Source organism: Gossypium hirsutum, chromosome A13, assembly GCF_007990345.1.
Source record: "Gossypium hirsutum isolate 1008001.06 chromosome A13, Gossypium_hirsutum_v2.1, whole genome shotgun sequence".
NCBI lineage: Eukaryota > Viridiplantae > Streptophyta > Magnoliopsida > Malvales > Malvaceae > Gossypium > Gossypium hirsutum.
In genome coordinates, this window is record NC_053436.1 from 74164323 (window position 1) to 74182098 (window position 17776).

The 17776-nt window shown below is 35.8% G+C and overlaps 1 non-coding gene across 1 annotated transcript; it reads right to left on the reverse strand.

Moving 5' to 3' along the window:
* Window positions 1-293: 293 nt before the first annotated feature.
* LOC121212796 (small nucleolar RNA R71) lies at window positions 294-400 on the reverse strand. The gene has a single exon (XR_005908170.1). It is a non-coding gene; the product is annotated as a small nucleolar RNA R71 (small nucleolar RNA).
* Window positions 401-17776: the final 17376 nt, after the last annotated feature.

Consider the following 17776-nt stretch of genomic DNA (forward strand, 5'->3'; position numbering starts at 1 on the left):
CAAATACTTTTGAACTAAAACCTAACACTATTCAAATGATACAGCAATTTGTTCATTTTGATGGGTTGTAGGATGAAGATCCCAACACTCACTTAGCAAAATTTTTGGAACTATGCGATACATTTAAAATTAATGGCGTTTCTGACGATGCCATTCATCTTTGGTTATTCCCTTTCTCATTGAGGAAAAAAGCTAAACAGTGGTTGAACTCGTTACCACGAGGGTCAATTACTACTTGGGAACAAATGACCGAAAATTTTTTACTAAAATATTTTCCACCGGCTAAAACGGCTAAATTACGTAATGATATCTCTTCTTTTATGCAGATGGATTTAGAAACACTCTACGATGCATGGGAGAGATATAAGGACCTTTTGTGAAGGTGCCTTCACCATGGGTTACCGCTTTGGCTTTAGGTTCAAACATTCCATAATGGCCTGAATCCTTCGACTTGGCAAATGGTTGACGCAGCTGTTGGCGGAACCATCAATAATAAAACACCTAAAGATGCTTATGAGTTCATATAGGAGATGTCATTGAATAACTATCAGTGGCAAGTCATGAGGACAAAGCCAACGAAAATAACTGGTGTTTATAACGTCGATTCGGTCACCATGCTCTCTAATCAGGTAGAACTCTTGAATAAGAAAATTGATGGCTTTCTTAGTTCTTCATAGGTTCACCCAGTAATGCAGTGCGAAGCAAGTAGAGGTGGAACAAGCCATTCGGAATACCAACCTTATGGCCACAACATCGATAACGACCAATTAAATTACATGGGTAATAATCCTCGACCTTAAAACAATCCATATAGTAACACTTACAATGCAGGTTGGAGGAACCACCCCAATTTCTCATGGGGCAGTCAAGGAAATCAAAGATCACAACCACCTTCAGGCTACCAACAACCACCCTACCAACAGGAAAAGAAGCCGAACCTTGAAGAGACGCTCACAAAGTTTATCTCAGTGTTAGAAACCCATTTCCAGAACACCGAGACAGCACTTAAAAATCAACAAGTGTTGATCCAAGGGCTCGAAACTCAGATAGGCCAGCTTTCCAAACTAATCTCCAAACGACCACAAGGGAGCTTGCCAAGTAATACTGAACCTAACCCAAGGGAATAGCTCAACGCGATTAACGTTCAAGATGAAGAAGCATTTGTTGAGCCTGAGCCAGAACCGAGGCAAGAAACTGTGGTAAGCAAAGGTCAGGGTGAAGTAGATCACAATAAAAACAAATCGGTGAATGTCAAATATAAACCTCGTGTGCCATACCCCAACACAACAAGTAAAGATCGCTTAGATGAACAATTTGGTAAATTCCTTAAACTCTTAAAAAAATTACATATTAACTTACCGTTTATTGAAGCTCTAACACAGATGCCAAATGCAATGAAATTTTAAAAGAGCTTTTAGCAAATAAGCGGAAGATGGACAAGGCATCGCATGTAGAGCTAAACGCAGTTTGCTCAACTATTCTCCAGAATAAACTAACCAACAAACTTAAAGATCCAGAGAGTTTTACAATTCCTTGCTTAATTGGTAGTTTAGATGTTAATAATGCATTAGCTGATTTGGGGGCTAGTATTAACGTCATGCCTTACAAAATGTTCAAACAATTAGGTCTCAGGAAACCGAAACAGACTAGGATGAGCATTCAATTAGCAGATAAAACTATAAGATTTCCTAGGGGTATTATTGAAGATGTGCTAGTTAAAATTGATAAATTTATATTTCCCGTTGACTTCATTGTTCTAGACATAGAGGAGGATAGCAACACTCCTTTAATTCTAGGAAGGCCCTTTTTAGCAACTGCTAAAACAATTACTGATGTTGGCACAGGTGAACTCACACTTTGTGTGGGAGACAAAACAACCACCCTTCAAGCTCGCAATTCTAGCAACACAATGGAAATTGAAGGTGATCGTCTAAACCATTCTACTAAAACTAAAAATATGGTGCAACCTATTTTGCAGGAAATGAGTCTGAAGGAAGCACATGAGTCATTCTCAAGCGATAGTAGAGGACCCATTCATGAAGATCGAAAGCTACAAATCAAGGAGCTAGATGAATGGCAGACGCATAAACCGAGAGCACCTGACAAACAGAATCTACGACAGAACAAGCTCAATCCCTTTCGAAATCAACTTAAGGTTAGAGATAGAGTCTTATTAGATGCCACAAATCCCCACATTGTCGCTACCACATCGAATGAAGAAATCCCTCTTACGGTACTCACCATTTTCCCATTCGGTACGGTCGAGGTGAGTCATCCCAAGTTCGACACTTTTAAGGTAAACTACACCCATTTAAAACCTTATTTTGATGAGTTTAATAGCAGGAATGAGGAGTATAAACTCCTCAAACCACCATGATCATTCAATAGAGAGGTAAGTCGAGCTTAGACTATAAATAAGTACTTCTCGAGAGGCAACCCGAGTACTAACTGTATTAACTTCTTTAAAATTTAGTCTTCAACATCTAACCTACTAACGGAGAGCTTGAATACAGGTTTTCCATAGGGACACGGCCAAGAGCACGAGCATGCTTAGGGCCGTATGAAAATAAGACAACAATTTTTCTCAAACACGGGCTACGATAAAATTCCACGGCCGTGTGACATGGCTGTGGTCGAACCTGCCAAAACAACACGGGCGTAAGACATGCTCGTGTGAAAGAACCTTTGGTGAACCTATTAAAATAGCACGGGCGTGCGACACGCCTGTGTCTAGCACCCGTGTTCGAACCTGTTAGATTAATACGGGCGTGGGTCTGAATACACGGGCGTGGGAGAAGTGAACAATGTCAGACATGGCTGTGCAACACGGCCGTGTGCACCCACATGCCCAAGGAACACTGGCGTGTACTAAATTTCAGATGCACCCAAATTCAAAATTCGCGAATCACACGGGCTAAAATTGGGGAACATGGGCGTGTTACCTGGCCGTGTACCCAAAAATCTATAAATACCCTGCACTATTCATTGTCTTCCCCACTCAAAAACCCTAAACCTAACTGCTGTAATTCCACACGGCCTCCTTGCCATGCCCGTGTGCCGCCTCTAACTCCATTTATTCTTACTAATTTCTAGGGCTATTTATCATTATAATATGAAATTTTTCATGCTTCTTTCTTATTTTTATCATACAAATGTTATATCTAGAATAGTTATTATCTTTCTCATGTTAAAATTCTTACTTATTATATGATTTGTCTACTTTATTTGATTAGTTAGAAGTAAATATTCACGATTAGAATAATATATATACTCATGCCTTTAGTGTTAACATTTTTTCATCCATCACACATATTGCATTCCATGAAATTCGTTGCCATACAATTGATTGCTTTGATTAACTTTTTATTCTTAGTAGTTATTGAAATTATGATTGTTATTTACAAATTATCTTTATTTTACTTTGATCATTCCTTAAAATGAATTAATGGTTTTTGATCGCAGGTACCATGTCATCATCACGAGGAAAGAAAACCACCGTACCTACTTCGAAAAAGAGGAAGGGAGAGTCATCTTCTACGGGTCCAACCATGAAAATTCGTCAGCCTCTCTTGTAGTTCCCCCGAGAGCCCCAAGAAGAGCTTTTCCAAATACTTCGGGCCTAACCTTTAATTGCGGGTTGCTGCATCGACTGGGCTGCCATAGAACAAGTTCAATTGGCTGATGCAATTCGGGCCCTCCTAACCACTGACCCTTGGGAGCTATTCTTTGGGATCATTGAACCAACATGCCTCGAGCTCACGATGGAACTATGCTCAATGTTCCATCTTCAGATCGTAATGACGAATTACGATATCCCGGCATGGTCCATTTTCACCTAGGTGGGTTAGTTCGCCAGCTAAGCGTCCCAGAGTTCGGTACTGCACTGGGCTTATATACGGAGGAGTTCAAGGAGGAGAATGAACTACATGCTCTCACTCGCCACATACATTTCTCTCCCTTGAAGTGCTGACACACTTTGGCCCCTGGTGCAACCTCCTACAATCTTAGCCGCTCCAAGGCATCAATCCTCCCACCATCCCTAAGGTACCTACACGCCATTTTGACTCACATGATTACAGGGAGGCGAGAGAGCACTGGCATCGTCAACACTCACGATGCCTACTTCTTATAGTGTATGTCGCACGGGCATGTCATTGGCCTTGCCTATTTCATCGCCCTCGGTATTCAGCACCAGACAGAGTGGCATAGGAAGGGGGTCATCTCCATTGGCCCCTATGTTACTCGGTTGGCTCAACACTTCGGGCTCCTCAGCACCATGGCCCAAGAATCATCCCGTACCCTCATCGGCCAAATGTCTCCAAAAAGTATCTTAAGCATGCTTAGCATGAGGATGATCGAAAGGCACCGAGGAACCTACCGTCCCCAATATCGTCTCACCCAATCTACCGAGGAGGAAGCCTACGAGGACATTCCTGATTATGTCCCTCCATAGCATAAGGACCCACCGACTCAGCCACCGCCATCCTCTTATCCAATTCATGCAGCAGCTTCATATGCTGACATCTCTGAGCGCCTCACTAGATTCGAGCAGTAGTGTTTTCAATGATTTGACAGCATTGATGCTACTCTACAGTAGATTTGTCAGCACCTCCACATCTCATCGCTAGACCCACCTCGCGAACCATCCAGCGATGAAGATGTTTAAAAACATTTATTTATTATTTTATGTTTTTAATTTTTATTAAAACTAATTTCATTTTTATTATTAGATTTTAGAATTTTATTTTTAATTATCAATTTTGGTTATTTCTTTATGAGTAATTATTCTTCCTAATATCCCCTAAAAAATTCCTGATTTTATCACAGTTATATAAAGCTCTTAAGCTCATCATCGCATAGGAACTAACAACTCTACCAGGAAAGGTTCTTCACGACTGCCATGTCCTGATCGACCATGACCATAGCTACCACTAGATATAATATTCTTTTGGCACAGGACTTATGGACTAATGAACCTCTACAATCGCCGGAGTATCCTCCTCTACTCTCAAACCGATTACTCTCCAAAACTCCAGTTCGAGGAATTCATCATACAGGAAGTTTCACTTCTCTCCCTATCTTATTTTTATACTCTAATATCTATCTTTGTACATTGAGGGCAATGTACATCTTAAGTGTGGGGGGTATTTATTTCATTATTAGAAAAATCTTTGAATGACTACCTTGTTCTCTTAAAAAGCTCTCATTGATTGTTTGATCAACTTACCATGAGTCAAAGGCAAAATGGAGAATGACCAACTAGCACATGGGCCGAGATGAAATCGATGATGTGCAGAAGATTCATTCCATCTTATTACCACCGCGAGCTCTATCAAAAGCTCCTAAACTTTACCCAAGGATCGAGGAGCGTGGAGGATTATTACAAAGAAATGGAGATCGCGATGATAAGAGCAGACATGCAACAAGATGGTGAAGCAACCATGGCACGCATTGTAACACCCCTATCCCATAACCGTCACAGAAATAGGACGAGGCGTTACCGAAAACTAGGAATTCGATCAGGGACGTAAAATTTTGAACATTTTTGTTTTTTTGAATAAAGATCATTCATTTACTAAATTGCTAGACGCAAACAAAGTTCGAATTTAACACTTATACAAGTAAGTTCCATAAGATACCGTATCACATGACTTCTACACGAAGGTCAAAGTATCATTCTACTTATTGTCTATCCTATACATGCCATAAGATAATCCAATCTTATGGCTGCCGTAATGGTAGATAGTGTGACGAAGTACTGACGATCCCCGAGGTGGTAGTCAGAATCCACAACCTACAGACCAAAACATGAACGAACAGAGTAAGCTTTCGTAAGCTTAGTAAGTTTTAAGCAAAACAATAATTTTGTTGGATCAATGAAGTTTTTCACATATACTTAATCTAGGTAAAATCTCATTTGACCCAATATACCTAGCCAAAATTTCACATAATTTAATTCACCTTTCTTTAGCCTTGAGTTTTAAGTCACAAAGTGTTTTCATTCAATATCATTGGTCATTCATTTCAACTGTTCGATGAAATTAATCTAGAGCTTCATCTCGAACCATAATATCAATAAACGCATTACTTAGCTATCACATATATATACTTTCGAATAATAATGACCTAGGCGGTCGAATATTTCCAAAGCACATTCTTCACCAATTTTACAACTTTCAATATTCCCATCCACTTGTTCATAATCACCTCCATATTTTCAAGTATTTCACATGATAAGTACTAAATTACCGTATTGGCACATAAAGAACCGAACATATTCCTTATCTTGTATTGGCACATCTAGCTGAACACAACCCATACTCAAATCATAAGGCCTTTGGGCAGAATATACATTAATACATAAGAATATTTCATCACATACTTCATTATACAAGCATACCATTACCAATTAGATCATTCTCATATTTGGAGTTATAATATCAATCACATATGCATACCTCCTTGATACTAATAATTCACTTCAAAATCAATCCACCAATGAGTAAGTAATACGTACCTGAACATCTTAAATACATAATACTTATTTGATGGTAACTTACTGCGGATACACAATATCAAAGTCTTACTTGAATCCCAGCATTTAACCTTCGGGTCTTTAAAACCCGGATATAGTAAGAGCTCGAAGCCTACGGGCATTAAATCAGGATAATATTCTCGCATAAAGCCTACGGGATCTTAACCCGGATATAGTACTTGCACAAATGCCCTTCGGGACTTATCACATTTATACACTTTCACATTCATCACATTGGCCATTCGGCCTTATCACATATATACACTTTCACATCCATCACATTGGCTATTCGGCCTTATCACATAATTAATACTACACACTTTTCACAATTGATCATTCGGCCACATTATACAAATAAAGATAGCACACATTTTCATAAAGGCCATTCAGATGACTTACACACCTTTGATGTTAGCCATTTTGGCCTCACTACACATACATATCTTGTACATCAATTTCTTCATAACAAATTTGACTAGGTATACTAGTCATTTACGGCTTATAGCTTCACTTTAATACGGATTTGGTACTTTGATTACCAATATTTAATCGATAGCTTATAAGCAACTCAAATAGTTTTATCAAGGTTTACAACATAATCACAAATTCAGCACAAGCTGTTTTTTTTCCTCAGCAACAGTCATTAAATTATTCGAAAATGGATCTACGAAACTCCAAATGAAGTGCCGTTAATTTTCCCTGAAAATAGACTCATATATATTTTATCCATAAAATTTTCCGAATTTTTGGCTTAACCAATCAATACCAGATTTTTCTTAAAATTTCCCCTGTTTCACTGTTTGACTATACTGACCACTCTTCACTACGAATCAAATTTATCATTGTAAAAAATTCAAAACATGTTTTCGTTTAACTCGTTTGAAACTAGACTCATTAAGGAGTCTAAGCATATAAATCTTATCTTATAATCATTTTTGTACAATTTATAATGATTTTCTAAAAACAGAATAGAGGATTTCAGAGTCATTCTGACATTGTCTCACACAACTTTAAATATCTCATTATAGGCAATTCCTTTGCTTACACGGTTTCTTTTATAAGAAACTAGACTCGTTAAGCTTTAATCTCATATTTTATTAAGCCTCTAATTCAACTCCATCAATTTATGGTGCTTTTTGTTTTCATAACACGTTACTGCTGCTGTCCCAAGTAGATTTATACAAATTTACTCTTTAAAGTTATCATTCACATATTTAAACATAACATCATATATGCCATCATTTAGAAAAGTCATTGACCTTAACATATATACATAATTCATATTCATTCCATTTAAATACTTAAAACTTACCTCGGATGTTATCGAATTATTAGGAATCGACTATTCAGCTACTTTCTCTTTCCCTTATCCGAAATTTGTGCCCCTTTTTGTCCTTGAGCTTAATTAAACAAATTCAACTTATCACATCTCTATTATTTAAAACTACATTCAGCAATTTATAAAATACTATAATTATCACATCTCAATCATCCAAAAAAAATCACATTCGGCACATTTAAAAACATTGATAAGTCTCAAAACACAAGCAACACTTATCAAAGTCATGTAATTTACGCACTTTACAAGGCACTACTACATTTATAATCTTACTTTCATACAACCATTCTTCTTTGACCGAATGCTTCCACACTCATGTCTTCATTAACAACCTCTGAAACTACAATTTATTCACATCCTTATTTATGTTACATTCGGCTATCATAATAAAAATATATAAATAGTTACACAATAACCACTTTAGCCGATTACTACAATTAAAACAGTCACAAGGACTCAATTAGATTCCACCCAAACATGCTTCAAACACTTTTCAATCAATTAGCCTGCCCAAATACTCATTTTATAACATACGCATTTCATTTGAGGCCATTCAACAACAATTCACTATCCTTTAGACCAAAACGGAATGCTCCTTTATGGATTTAGGCTACCAACAAAAAGCATAAATTCCATCCTTATGACATTTTACCTATGGCGAATGCTATACTAATGTTTTTAAAGAAATATCAATTGGCATATTCACCTTACCACTTCTCAAAATTACAAACAATTCATGTCATCAATTTGGGAGTATATTCGGCATTCAAATAACACATAATAAATTTCTCTAAAAAAAAAATCTATAAATTAGCCTCCATTGCCGAATTTACTAATACATTACCCCTTTAGCCTAAAGTCATTTTAGCATATAATGCACAAACATTATACCACCACCATTAAATACATGACATAACCGAATCAACAAAATCATGAGCAACGTGTCAAATATAATTCACACTTATCACTACACTTTGGTCAATTTATCAAAATCATTAATAACCATCATTTGATGAAATCACCATAACCAACTTAACAATATAAACAAGCCATTTAAACCCCCAATTTATCAACTTTGACAAGTTTAAAACTCACCTAATGACTAATTACAAATTAAAGCTTCAAGCAATCAAATTTAACTTATCAAGAACTTGGCCGAATACACATTCTTTGACCAAAATCGAAATTCAACGTGGGGTTTATAAGGGATTGCATCTAGCTCATAAATTAAGCTCACAATTTCCTATTCATATGAAATTTAACCTCATGGAGTCTATTAAGTACTCTTCATCCCTTTTCTAACAACAAATTTCAAACATAGGATTTTCTATACAAAACCGTACATGCTTCCATAAAAAAAATCTAAGAGGATAACTCATGGTTTAAGATAGAACTAAGATACAAACTCAATTTCACAAGTTTTCAACAAAAAAATGACATAAACTCATACATTAGAATCAATCTATGCTAATGGCCAAATGTGTCTTGAGCTTTTTTTTTCCCTTCTTTCTCTTTTCTACTCACGGCAATGGAGAAGAAGAAAAGATCCAACTTTGTTTTTCTCACCCTTTTAATTATTTAATTCCTCTTATAATTTATGACATATAATAACTTTATTTATTATAAAACTATTTGATATTATTTAACTAAAATATAACATACAAAATGCCAAAATGTGTCATTCATGCTCATCCTTGCCGTCCACTACCAAGAAAAAAGAATGTTTGACATGCAAGTCCCTCATGCTTCAAACCATGCAATTTTTAGCCACTACCAATTAACCTATGACATTTTCAAGATTTTTCACATAAGCCCCTTTTTATTTATTTCACATCCAAATGACAAAATTAAAGCATGAAATTTTCACACATACTTATTCATAAATAATAAGCATAAAATATAACAACTAATTATTTTTGTGACTCGGTTTTGTGGTCCCGAAACCACTTTCCGACTAGGGTCAAATTAGGGGTGTCACAACTCTCTCCCCCTTTAGGGATTTTCGTCCCCGAAAATTTCCACCGATGGATAGGTTAGGATAACGTCCTCTTATTGAATTATATCCACAAAGACATTAGCTCATTGATAGCAATTGTAATTCATTATTGATTTCGCATCGATCTATAAAATCATTTTCTTATCTTAAAACAAATACATAAACATTTCTACAAGTATGCACATATATCTCATTTCCTTGATTTCATAAGCAATAATCACTTAATTTAATTCACAAATGCATTTCAAACACATATAAATCACATATTAACATGTATAATTCATATCATCAACCCACATATTCGTAACTCACATTTTTATTCATGTATAAGCTGTAACCTGACCAAAAATACACATATACTCAAACATCCCAATAAATATCCTTTATAACTCCATCGTATCTCAATATTCAACTTAACTTATTTCTGACAGAAAATCAACTTCCACATACCTGAGCATTTAATTCATTCAGCACATTTAATCACCGTTAACGCTACCCGTATGCAGTCGATTAGGCATAAAGCCTTGTATAGTACACCGGCATGGGATTTATTTTAGCACATAACCCATATATCCAAAATTATCAGCATTCATCAAAAATTCTTACAGACTTCCAAATGTCGAACTTAATCGAAATAATTTCTTGAACATGATTAACAAAAAATAGGGGTCATTTAGCAATAGCACATATGACTTCATATACCAAGCATCCCATAGACTAAATCCGTAACACATTTATGACATGAATTCATTTCTTAACAACATATCCACCATCTTTTTACGTATTCACTTATTTAGTATACATAACATAATATAATATGAACTCACAAATTTTTACTTTCATTTGATTTTCACATACCTTCCGTACATACCTGTATCACTTATTCTGATCTTACATTATTTATCATCTTAAATATACCCGTTGAATCATTCGAAATCATTACGGATACTCATTAAGCACATATAGCTCTTACATATCGAGCCGATGCCATGTCCCAGACATGGTCTTACACACTATCTCAAATCAATGCCTTCGTCCCAGACGAGGTCTTACATGAATTCCATTTCACACACTTAGTGCCCACTGACCGATCTCGCACTCATAGTGCTCGGTTAAAGGAATTCGCACACACAGTGCCTCTAATCATTCACACACATAGTGCTCTTATTCATTCGTTATTACACATTGAAATGACTTAATCAAGTCTATAAAACATCTCATATGTACACTTTAAACGTATACTTTCATTTGACTTTGAATTCATATAGTAATGAACACTTAAACTTTGCTCGAATCACCAGCGTTAAGCGTGCTAGGCACAAAGGCCCGAATCCACATCACCGGCACGAATGCCCTTCGGGACTTAGCCCGGATATAACATCGGCACGAATACCCTTTGGGATTTAGCTCGGATATAACACCGGCACGAATGCCCTTTGGGATTTAGCCCGGATATAACATCGGCATGAATACCCTTCGGGATTTAGCCCGGATATAACACCGGCATGAATGCCCTTCGGGATTTAGCCCGGATATAACACCGGCACGAATGCCCTTCGAGATTTAGCCTGGATATAACACCGGCATGAATGCCCTTCAGGACTTAGCCCGGATCATCGTCGAGACCTTTAGCTCGGGTGAAATCTCTATATGAAGCCAGTGGGTCTTAATCCGGACTTAATCTCTGTACATAGCCATCGGGTCTTTACCCGGACATAATCTCTACATATAGTCAGCGGGTCTTTAAACTTGGATTCACATCACTGAGTCTCATACATATTTATTCACATGTTATCATATTTCACATAGCACAGATCACATTTGCAATTCAATCAACTCATTCACATATAAACATATAACATGCTTCTTGACTTTAAGTCGTAAATATCATTCAAATCTAATATATGTATACTTCTTTTACTAAACTTTCAGCTCAATAAGCAAACACACATAAGCATATATCCCCAATCTCTTTCTTGTTTATTTCTCTAATAGCCATTCAGCTACATAACATGTATAAGGTTTCTTTCTCAATAACCTTATTTTAGTAAGGACAATAGGACATCATTTATCTATCATACATGTATATCATGTCATTTTAATTTAAATACCAAATTCAATTACTCAAAACTTACTTATATTATACCTTTCTCAATATTGACACATCATAAGCATGTCTCAGTCCTCTCAATACCATCTGCTACAACTCGATCGGGATCGGAATTCATTACAATATGAACAACACATTTTAACTGTCAAAAATCATCACACTATCATTTTTATCACTTTACGGCATGTATAAATAGACTCACAGGTGCTACGTTAGTCCTAGAATCGACTAAACCGTAGCTCTGATAACAATAAAATGTAACACCCCTATCCCATAATCGTCACAGAAATAGGAAGAGGCGTTACTGAAAACTAGGAATCCGATCAGGGCCGTAAAATTTTGAACATTTTTTTTTGAATAAGGATCATTCATTTACTAAATTGCTAGACGCAAACCAAGTTCGAATTTAACACTTATACAAGTAAGTTCCATAAGATACCGTAATCACATGACTTCTACACGAAGGTCAAAGTATCATTCTACTTATTGTCTATCCTATACATGCCATAAGATAATCCAATCTTATGGCTGCCGTAATGGTAGATAGTATGACAAAGTACTGATGATCCCCGAGCTGGTAGTCAGAATCCACAACCTACAGACCAAAACATGAACGAACAGAGTAAGCTTTCGTAAGCTTAGTAAGTTTTAAGCAAAACAATAATTTTGTTGAATCAATGACGTTTTTCACATATACTTAATCTAGGTAAAATCTCATTTGACCCAATATACCTAGCCAAAATTTCACATAATTTAATTCACCTTTCTTTAGCCTTGAGTTTTAAGTCACAAAGTGTTTTCATTCAATATCATTGGTCATTCATTTCAACTGTTCGATGAAATTAATCTAGAGCTTCATCTCGAACCATAATATCAATAAACGCATTACTTAGCTATCACATATATATACTTTCGAATAATAATGACCTAGACGGTCGAATATTTCCAAAGCACATTCTTCACCAATTTTACAACTTTCAATAATCACATCCACTTGTTCATAATCACCTCCATATTTTCAAGTATTTCACATGATAAGTACTAAATTACCGTATTGGCACATAAAGAACCGAACATATTCCTTATCTTGTATTGGCACATCTAGCTGAACACAACCCATACTCAAATCATAAGGCCTTTGGGCAGAATATACATTAATACATAAGAATATTTCATCACATACTTTATTATACAAGCATACCATTACCAATTAGATCATTCTCATATTTGGAGTTATAATATTAATCACATATGCATACCTCCTTGATACTAATAATTCACTTCGAAATCAATCCACCAATGAGTAAGTAATACGTACCTGACCATCTTAAATACATAATACTTATTTGATGGTAACTTACTGCGGATACTCAATATCAAAGTCTTACTTGAATCCCAGCATTTAACCTTCGGGTCTTTAAAACCTGGATATAGTACGAGCTCGAAGCCTACGGACATTAAATCAGGATAATATTCTCGCATAAAGCCTGCGGGATCTTAACCCGGATATAGTACTGGCACAAATGCCCTTCGGGACTTATCACATTTATACACTTTCACATTCATCACATTGGCCATTCGGCCTTATCACATATATACACTTTCACATCCATCACATTGGCCATTCGGCCTTATCACATAATTAATACTACACACTTTTCACAATTGATCATTTGGCCACATTATACAAATAAATATAGCACACATTTTCATAAAGGCCATTCAGATGACTTACACACCTTTGATGTTAGCCATTTTGGCCTCGCTACACATACATATCTTGTACATCAATTTCTTCATAACAAATTTGACTAGGTATACTAGTCATTTACGGCTTATAGCTTCACTTTAATACGAATTTGGTACTTTTATTACCAATATTTAATCGATAGCTTATAAGCAACTCAAATAGTTTTATCAAGGTTTACAACATAATCACAAATTCAGCACAAGCTATTTTTCTGGCTCCAAATGAAGTGCCGTTAATTTTTCCTGAAAATAGACTCATATATATTTTATCCATAAAATTTTTCGAATTTTTGGCTTAGCCAATCAATACCAGATTTTTCTTAAAATTTCCCCTGTTTCACTGTTTGACTATACTGCCCACTCTTCACTACGAATCAAATTTCTCATTGTACAAAATTCAAAATATGTTTTTGTTTAACTCGTCTGAAACTAGACTCATTAAGGAGTCTAAGCATATAAATCTTATCTTATAATCATTTTTGTAAAATTTATAATGATTTTCTAAAAACAGAACAGAGGATTTCAGAGTCATTCTAACACTGTCTCACACAACTTTAAATATCTCATTATCGGCAATTCCTTTGCTTACAAGGTTTCTTTTATAAGAAACTAGACTCGTTAAGCTTTAATCTCATATTTTATTAAGCCTCTAATTCAACTCCATCAATTTATGGTGTTTTTTGTTTTCAAAACACGTTACTGCTACTGTCCCAAGTAGATTTATACAAATTTACTCTTTAAAGTTATCATTCACATATTTAAACATAACATCATATATGCCATCATTTAGAAAAGTCATTGACCTTAACATATATACATAATTCATATTCATTCCATTTAAATACTTAAAACTTACCTCGGATGTTATCGAATTATCACGAATCGACTATTTAGCTACTTTCTCTTTCCCTTATCTGAAATTTGTGCCCCTTTTTGTCCTTGAGCTTAATTAAACAAATTCAACTTATCACATCTCTATTATTTAAAACTACATTCAGTAATTTATAAAATACTATAATTATCACATCTCAATCATCCAAAAAAATCACATTCGGCACATTTAAAAACATTGATAAGTCTCAAAACACAAGCAACACTTATCAAAGTCATGTAATTTATGCACTTTACAAGGCACTACTACATTTATAATCTTACTTTCATACAACCATTCTTCTTTGACCGAATGCTTCCACACTCATGTCTTCATTAACAACCTCTGAAACTACAATTTATTCACATCCTTATTTATATTACATTCGGCTATCATAATAAAAATATATAAATAGTTACACAATAACCACTTTAGCCGATTACTACAATTAAAACAGTCACAAGGACTCAATTAGATTCCACCCAAATATGCTTCAAACACTTTTCAATCAATTATCCTGCCCAAATACTCTTTTTATAACATACACATTTCATTTGAGGCCATTCAACAACAATTCACTATCCTTTAGACCAAAACCGAATGCTCCTTTATGGATTTAGGCTACCAACAAATAGCATAAATTCCATCCTTATAACATTTTACCTATGGCGAATGCTATACTAATATTTTTAAAGAAATATCAATTGGCATATTCACCTTACCACTTCTCAAAATTACAAACAATTCATGTCATCAATTTGGGAGTATATTCGGCATTCAAATAACACATAATAAATTTCTCTAAAAAAAAAAATTCTATAAATTAGCCTCCATTGCCGAATTTACTAATACATTATGTAACACCCCGAACCCGAGACCGACACCGGAGTCGAACACGAGGTGTTAACAGACTTTAAACCCCTTATAAAAAAATTTTCCCAGACACTGCCAATCTGCGTACTAGTCGCTTTAAAAAATCATATCTTGAGTTTCACAACTCGAAAATCAGTTTTGTGATTTTTCCCTGAAACTAGACTCATATTCCCATCTACATATTTTTTTCTAGAATTTTTGGTCGGGCCAATTAGTACAGTTTATTAGTCAAAGTCTCCCATGTTACAGGGATCGACTACACTGACCTTTGCGCATTACGACCTGGATATCTCCCTGCACAGAGCTTCAATACTAATGCCGTTTGTTTCTATAGAAACTAGACTCAGAGAGGAATCTATACATATATGGTATGACTCCTAATTATCTCTGGTTAATTTATAATGAATTTCCAAAGTCGTAACAGGGAATCCAGAAACCGTTCTGGCCCTGTCTCACGAGAACCTGAATATCTCTTAACATACTGTCCGTATGATTGTTTCGTTACTTTCCTATGAAAGTAGATTCATCAAGGTTTGTTTAAATAATTTATTCACTATTTAATTCCCTTCCTACTATTTTTAGTGATTTTCCAAATCTACATCACTGCTGCTGTCAGCATCTGCCTTTAAGGTAGACTTTACCTATTTCATGGTTTCCATGATTCAACTAGCCCTTTTTGCATAAATAGCACAATTTATGATAGTGATTAACCATTCCTATGGCTAATCCTTGTCAAGCATATCCACACCGAATGATTATAACATTATACTCAAACACATATAAGCCATTTTCGCATGGCTATCCAAAATTATACAAGTCCAAAGGGTCCACGACCCACAACAAACGGGTAGTCCTATACATGCCATTTCGAAGTTCAACCAAAATTGTACCAAAAGGGGGCTTTGATAGTGTGGGCGACTTCGACTTCAAGATCCCGAGTCCGATAGCTGGAGAACCAATCTATAAAACAGAGGAGCAATGAAACGGAGTAAGCAATTTATGCTTAGTAAGTTTTGAGCAAGGAATTTCAGCACAACAAAAGTATAGCATTCATATAGCTAAACGGATAATTTCATATGCACAAATTTTCGATATCATACTTGCTTCACATACCAACCCTTATGTACATACACAAAAGATCAACTCAGCCAAAGGCCGGTAGCTCGTTTATCAACTGAGCGAATACTTATTTGTAAGGGCTCAACTAAATTCAAGCACATACGAAACATACCTCAATGTTGGGATGTTTCTAGAGTATTAGCTGAAATTTTTACAGCAAGATCATTCATTCCCAAATCACGTACCTTCGGAATTTAACCGGATATAGCTCCTCGTTCAAATGCCTCCGGGACATAGCCCGGTTATAGTAACTCGCACAAATGCCTTCGGGACTTAACCCGGATTTAGTAACTCGCACAAATGCCTTCGGGACTTAACCCGGATTTAGTAACAATCAACAAATGCCTTCGGGCTTAGCCCGGAATTAGTATCTCGCACAAATGCCTTCGGATCTTAGTCCGGATATTGTCACTTAGCCCAAAGCCTTCGGGACTTAGCCCGGACATCATTCAAATAACCATGCACATTTAACAATAAATCATAGCACATTCGTGTTTCATTTTCGTTAGCAAAACTCAAACACAAGACACTTATCATTCTTGTGATTTCGGCTCAATAGCCACACACAAAGAGCATGATTTTGATTTGCTTAAAACATGATCTAATCAAATCTTAATTTAAGCTCTCTTACTCAAGAACTTACCTTGGGTGTTGTCGAACGATTCCGATAGCTATTCGGCCACTTTTTCCTTCCCTTTATCGGATTTAGTTCCCCTTTGCTCTTGAGCTTAATTGAACAAATAAATTGATTTAATCATTTGAGCATCGAAAAGAGGAACACAAGGCACTTAGCCCATATTTATACATTAGACATTAAGGTCACATATGTATGGAATCATGAATCAAACTCAACATTTTTTTGCTAATTTTTTTCCCTTTGGCCGAATATGCATGTCTACTTTGGGGCCGATTTCAACACTTAATACATTCTACAAGTATGGTCACTTGTATTGACTAAACACCCTTTTGTTTCAAGTTCAAAACTTGGCTAATACACACATATATACACTAGTAAAGCATCCTCTCCCTTTCCATCAATTTAGTACATGCATTACTCATTAACCTACAAAAATTATATTCGGCCTTAGCACACAACTTGCTAGCCGATTCTTCCCCATCTAGCAACCAATGCACATATGTGCTCACTCAAAAATGCTAAAAAAAGGAGATTCAAGAATCATCAA